Raw genomic sequence first — 7,465 nt, forward strand, 5'->3', positions numbered from 1 at the left:
GGTTGGAGAAAGAAAAGGGCATTGCTTTGTTATTAATTAGTCACAAGTAGGCGCTTGGATTGCTTTTGATGATCTCATTAGTACCACTTTTCATAAGATAGAATATCTTTGTTTTAATTTCAAATATTTTGAGGTTTTTTTTAAGATATATTTTTATTTATTTATTTGGGGATAGTGGAATTGGAAAGATATTTAAATGAAAACAAAATAAAAGGAAGCATAAAAATTGTTTATTTATATATAAAACTTATCGAAGAAGGTGATTCTTAAAGGTCGAATAAACCTACTGGGGCACATAATTGAACAACTTAATTTATAACAGAAACTTAACCAGAGTTTGATTTCTCATTTTTATAATTACTGTTAAACTATTTTTAGTCAAGCAGATCTTTAGGTAAGAAAATTTTCTCGTCCTCCACGATGTCCTCCAATTGCTGCCACATTACGTTTTTGTTGGTGACCATGCCCTGCAAGCATAACAGTTAGGAGTATTAATTAGTTTCCCATATATTATGCTAATAAATGAAGATATGAAGATCTATGTTCAATAATCTGGTGCTTGAGTCTCATGTTGAAACTTCAGTGTGTGGCGTTATGATTACATTAGGCCCATATTCCCATCACATTATGATAAAAGATCGAAAGTCTATGTGATGTTAGCATGGGACTTGATTATCAATCAAATCTTTAATAATTAAAAATCTAGTATGATTGGCCTTAACGAGATTTATACTTGGGGAGTGAGTAGAATTGGGCCTGTAAGAGGGGCCATTAGCTTTGTTGAATAGATTTTCTCCGTAACGATTATGAATCGGTAGAGCATGGTATTAGCAGTAAAACCATGCTTATGGGTGGTGATCACACAAGCCAGAGACTGCGCATTGATAAAAGAAAAGTGGAATTGAAGGGTCCTAAGTGATATCAATTCAGAAACAACTCCTACGAATATCCATTATGATTGTCCAGCAACCTCAACTAGTAAATAAAGTTTTGTAGGAAAAGGGGCGGGTATGTAGGGGATATCCATTAGAGTGATCTAAAATCGATATATCAGCTAGTTGACACACTCAACAAACCATCTTCTTCCTTCTACTTTAATCAACAAAGTGTAAATTTTTTAAGCCGTACTAAAGAGTCGTCTTTTTCACCAACAAGCCTAGAAAAAAAAATGTTTAAGAACAAATTAACTATTACTAAGTAGATGATGAATGTCATGCCCTCGATTTAGGATCTAGATTTTTCAAATCTCGAGGGTAGAGAGAAAAAAAAATTAAAATCTTCAAATCTTAAATACGATATGAATTTGTTCCATATAATTTCGATAGAGTTTCCCCTAAAAATTAGAGTTATGAAAAATTCGTCTATATCGACATACCTATATAATCAAAATCCATATATTCAACTGCATTCCAATCATCAGATCATATTGAATATATAAATTATTTAAAAAAATATAATTGTCAGTACAACCCAAAAGTGTTATATACATCAACTACATATTTCATATTGATCGACAATTATTCACGTCATACATACTAACTCTCACTCTTTAAACATATACATATAAGAAGACATAACATACATGATGCTAATAAATACAAAGAAATTCAAAAGTACACAAAAATATTTTTACTAAACTTTAATTTCTACTCACATATAATAGAAATAGTGCTTATCATCGTGATCCTACGATCATTTTATATAATATTCTTCATCAGGAATAGACATCTAAGTAACTTGGTCATCTGTAATATTTTGTTGATAGCGTGAGTTATGAGGAAGTTACTTAATAGTAAACTCACATTTCAAATTAATAATCCTAACATGAATGACTAAATAAGTTAATCTATTATAAATAATATATATTTTTAAATAAGTAAACAAAAAGAATAAAATTGGAAACATACAAATTTTTAATAAAACAGTAATGAAATATCTCTTATCTTATAATAAAATATATATATATATATAAACATGACATAAAAATATCAATCTGGATAGTGTATTTGATAAGAATAATGACGAATAAATGATCGATATAAAAATATCAATTTGTATATCAATGATTCAATCGTAATTAGTAGGGAACTCACTGTTAGTTCCTAATTTTATAGTTGATCTAACAATTTATCATAATTGGGTCATTGTGTTTTCTGACTCATGTTGATTGTTGATTGTTAATCCCTAGCGAAGATCAATTGTTTAACTATTATAAATTGTAAATAATCATTTGATAAGCTAGCTTCATTATACCTCTCTAGTATGCATGTGTCTCAAATTAATCTCGTTATCTACAAATCATTTTTATATTATAAGTTGTTATTTTCAATAAAGATAAGATATAAATTTCTTGAAAAATAAGTATAATAATATGTTCAAGTAATATCCATACTATTGGAGAGAATATCAAATCCCTATTATTCTAAATTAATTGGTTAGTTTAAGAAAAACTACCGATTAATCGTATAGGCATTCATTATTCTTTTTATGGAAGAAAAATAATAATTTATATTTTTCAAAATTCATTTAAAATAAATTTTCAAGTGTAATGACTTTCTCAGGTATTATAGAATTATAAACATGCAACATTATATGGAAAGTAGTAAATCATAAAACAATAAATATATACGTACACCATCCCACGGTTACTATCTTAACTACATTTCATGCATTATTACACAGTGTTCAAAAACACTATAAACTTAAAAAAAAATTCAACACAAGCACATATGTCCAAGAATTTCATTCTAGAGTTTAACCAATTGAGAATCTTATTCTCAATGGTAACTAATTAAAATTTTGATTTTCGATTCCAATTTAAGTTTAAATATTTCATTTTTTTTTTATAGATTATTATCCAATGAAAATACACTTTTAAAATAGTATTTTTTTAAAATGAATACTGTACGAACTTAAAAAAAAATTCAACACAAGAACATATATCCAAGAATTTCATTCTAGAGTTTAACCAATTGAGAATCTTATTCTCAATGGTAACTAATTAAGATTTTGATTTTCGATTCCAATTTAAGTTTAAATATTTCATTTTTTTTATAGATTATTATCTAATGAAAATACACTTTTAAAATAGTATTTTTAAAAAATGAATACTGTACGAAAATTATTATAAAATTCAATTTGAAACAAATTGATTTTCTAGTTAAACTTGTCCAAATTTATTTATTTTATTCCACAACATTAAAATATCATAAAAAACATATAAAATGAAATATTATATAATTTCATGCATGAATTTTGAATTTATATCATAATAAATTTAAACTAACTATCAAAATACAAATAACATATATTTCACTTAAAATATATTACAAATTTGAAATTATAAGTTTCCTACCTTTGTAGTTAGATTTTAAGCGTTTCTACAACATTAAAGTAGTTTTTTCAACTAATTTTTTAAGCGATTTAATAAAATATTACGATGACTATGTAAATTTTGACGTCGTGGATAGTTTATTCTTTACTATCAAATCTTCATTCATATTTGAAATACGTTTAAATCGCAATTGAAGACTACATTTACGTACCCACTCTCAAAATTGATTTGTCTCTGATTTTCATTTTCTCTATCGCAGGAATGAATTCAACATCAAATTACTTTATGTAATATAATAATATGATATATAAAATGTATACAGATACACCGAGATATTTTAAGTTGTTAATACAACACATATAATATAATATAATATAATAATAATAATATTAATTTCAAATTAGCACATTTTTTATGAATAATTATAACTAAACCCAATTTTGTCAAAAAAATTATTTTAATATTTTAATAATATAAAAAAATAATTAAATAATATATATATATTTTCATATATTTTTCTTTTTTTTTTCCTTATGTCTGTTGTATTAGAACAATTTGAAGTGTGTATATCGAATTTTTGAAATTCCCCATCAATTTTTTCTTATTGACCAAAATAATACCCTTTAAACCCTAAATTTTCTTAATAAATTAAGATTTTTATAATTTATCTTACTAAATTCGAATTTAAGCATGCTTACAGTTTAAACTAAGTTTTTCGATGCTTTTGTCCATTTGATTAATAGAATTTCTTATAAAAATTTGAGTTTTATTTATTTTGATTAATTATTCTAATTATTTGATTATAATCATGATAAGGTTCATTGAATTTTACATTTCATTTGTCAAATTCTCATTCTAGTAAATCCTTATTTTAGATTGAAAATGTTATGATTTATTTTTAATAAGTTTTTTTTTAAAACTTAATAGGAATATAGGTCAAAATTATTTCTCGATATCCATAATTACTTTTTATGGCATTACAATGAATCTTTCTAGCACATAAAATTAAGCCCGATTTATGAATACATACATCGAAATTAAATTGTAAAACTTCTATTTTTGTGTGCAACTCATTCTAATTCAATGAATACCAATTTTAACCTTTTGAAATACATATATTTTACTTAAAGTTTGAAAAAAATTATTATTTTATAAGGCAAAAATTTATTTAGTTGTTTACTAAAATTAAAACAGGGAAAAAATTTATTATTTTATAAAATATAATGTAATAAATATTCAAAATTTTCTATTTTCTTTTACTCCATTGAGATTTTCTCATGAGATTTAAAAATGTTATAGTTTGAGTGGATATTTCATTAACAATACAATAAATATAGTATTATGCTCAATGTGACAATGGTTTCCTACCAGTGTTTACAACTAACTTAATTTATCAAATACTAGACTATGTTATGGATAAATGAAATATTTTTCATTTATACTTACTCATCATTGTTGATTAACTATTTATGCTCAATAATATCAATTTGAGATAAAGATTCTTAGAAATAAGACATAAATACAATTTTAAGAGTATATTCATTGAAAAAAATTAAGACATAAATAAAATTATAAGAATATATTCATTCAAAATAATTTTTGGAAAATAAATAAAGATAAATAGAAAGGAAGTAAGTTGAAGGTAGAAAAAGATAAACCTTACCAGGTATGAATTTGTTGTGCTGTATCTACTTTATGCTTAGGTAAATCATCGATCCAATTATAATGATTATTTCACGTTCCATATATTTTGAAAGTTGATGTAAAGTATCATTGTTGTATATTTTCATTGTTTTGAATGTTCCTACAATAAAAGAATGTTTTTTTTAATATATAAACATAACAATTAAAAGAAAATAAAAGAAAGATAAAAGAATGAACTTTTCTATATATAATGTAAACATGTTGACCTAATATATCAAAAAATAAAAAGTTAATTTAATGATAAAATCTTCTTTTGTACTTATTTTATTTTTAAATCTGCATAAATAATCATATTTGTAAGTTCTTATCATACAAAGAATTTAATATAAGACATAAAAATTAAGAAACAACATTTTATCTACAAAATGACTTATTGGTAAATCATACCCGAGTTCACTAACAATGTAGGGATATGAGGGACAATATCTTGAATGAAGCATGTTGTGAACACAAATTTCTTTTAGTACCTATTGGTATTTTTTCACATATTGTATAAAATACAATTTTGTATAAAAATATAATTGATATATTTACTAATCTAGTTATTTAATTGTATAATGAGAATGAACTACTTAATATCATTAAAGTTATCATTTTAAAACACTCTTAAATCTTTATTAGCAAAGCATGGTATAATTAAGAGTATTTGGCTGTTTTTTTATTTTTAAATATTTTTTATTTTTGTTTTTTATTTTTAATCATAATAAAATATATACATATTTATTTTTCTATAGCTTTTGTAGATCATAAAACTAAAAATTTAAAAATTTGTTCACATGCCAAACTATTCATATATTTAATAATTAAAAACACAATATACGAGAAAATCAATGCATAAACGTTGTATGGTAAATATCAAAGACAACACATTAGCATATGAGAAATTTAAGTCCATTCTGAATATGGTATGATTTCATATGAAACTATAATTAAGAATACGTGTCTCTTTAACGGACTATCGCATGGTTAAAATTCGAGTTTGCCACTCTTGACGAACTAGGTTCATAGAGGTAGTTTGTAGCGGGGATATTTATGCTAGTTTTGTTAATCTCATAGAAGAAGACTCAAGTCAAGAGGGTTATATTGCTAGTTTTAAAAAAAGGGGTATCTTAATATTAACAAAATTCATTGAATTTCCAAAATAAATATTATTATAGTATTTACGTGTAATAGATAAATCTTATTATGGTATATACATGGTGGGAATTTATTAGCATACAATAAATTAATTTATTTTATAAAAATATTGCTAATAAATGAAAAATAGTTGTTTAAAAATTCTTCAATAAACTATCATATTAATGATTAACTTCTTACTTTTGTATTTTAGCTTAGAAAATTTATCCTTAAAATTTGAAAATTCTAACATAGTAGAAACTTCAAGGATAATCTTATTACTTACAAGGTCTATTAGAGAAAATACTAAAATACTAATGAAATATTGATAGTATAGAAACATGTCTCAATGTACATTTCTTCAATGAAATGATTGTATGTAGTCACATCTCAACGTGTGACATTTATTCATTAATAATTATCATTGTAAATTAATTAATAACTAACATATTATATAATAGAGTAAAATAATAATTTTAATCTTTTCTTTTTAAATTTGGCACGTGTGCCTAAATTCTTTAAATCTTTTGTATAATATCTCAATGCATAATATTTTTAGATTGATCTTTGAATTTTGATTGTATCGAGACACTTTTCAATGTATAATATTTCTTCATTAATTACCATTAAGTAAATTGATTTCCTAAAGTCTATTGTGCTTTGTGCATATGTGATTTAAAAAATTCTAAAAATAAAGTTAAAAAATTAATATATTTATTTCTAAGACTAGGAAAAAAATTGTAGAAAACAAAAAAAAAAACTTACTTGTAAACAGAACCTTGATACTCTCCAGAACTAGATTCAGGGCATAATTCTCCACTGTCTAAGGGCTTTTGGGAGGCTTCCTAAAACTTGCGAAGGTTTTATTTTCTAAAGATGAAACGGCTTTGAAAAAAATTATAAGTTTGTTTGATAATTTTCTAAAACTCAAAGGGTTTTTAGAAATTAACCAAACTAGAATGGAGGTTTGTTGTAATTAAAATCAGTAGTGAGCTTCTTATTTATAGAAGTTCAAGGGAGTCTCCCAAAGAATTCCCACCGATGTGGGACTAAAAAAGAAGTCAATATTATTTTCTTTTACTTTTTTAGGTGTATGACTTAACGCACACTTATATCCACCTAAGCATGCATCTTCAAAATTCATCCATTCGGGAATAAACATGGAATCCAATTTTTTTCATTTGTTAGTCAATTTGACAAACAAATTATGTTCCGGTGCATTTTTTTAGGTTTCCATTAGAAATTTCGATAATTTCAAAAGCCCTTGTATGGATGTCACTTGAGTTTGATATATTCATGTATTCAATTCCG

The 7,465-nt window shown here is 24.4% G+C and overlaps 1 long non-coding RNA gene across 1 annotated transcript; it reads right to left on the reverse strand.

Moving 5' to 3' along the window:
* Positions 1–214: 214 nt before the first annotated feature.
* LOC147405649 (uncharacterized) lies at positions 215–7,113 on the reverse strand. Its single transcript, XR_015175743.1, has 3 exons — positions 6,920–7,113; positions 4,998–5,138; positions 215–467 (listed from the first exon to the last, which is right to left on the reverse strand). It is a non-coding gene; the product is annotated as an uncharacterized LOC147405649 (long non-coding RNA).
* Between the last annotated feature and the right edge of the window lie 352 nt (positions 7,114–7,465).

This window comes from Akebia trifoliata, chromosome 3 (genome assembly GCF_017979445.1).
Source record: "Akebia trifoliata isolate Shusen 1 chromosome 3, ASM1797944v1, whole genome shotgun sequence".
Taxonomy (NCBI): domain Eukaryota; kingdom Viridiplantae; phylum Streptophyta; class Magnoliopsida; order Ranunculales; family Lardizabalaceae; genus Akebia; species Akebia trifoliata.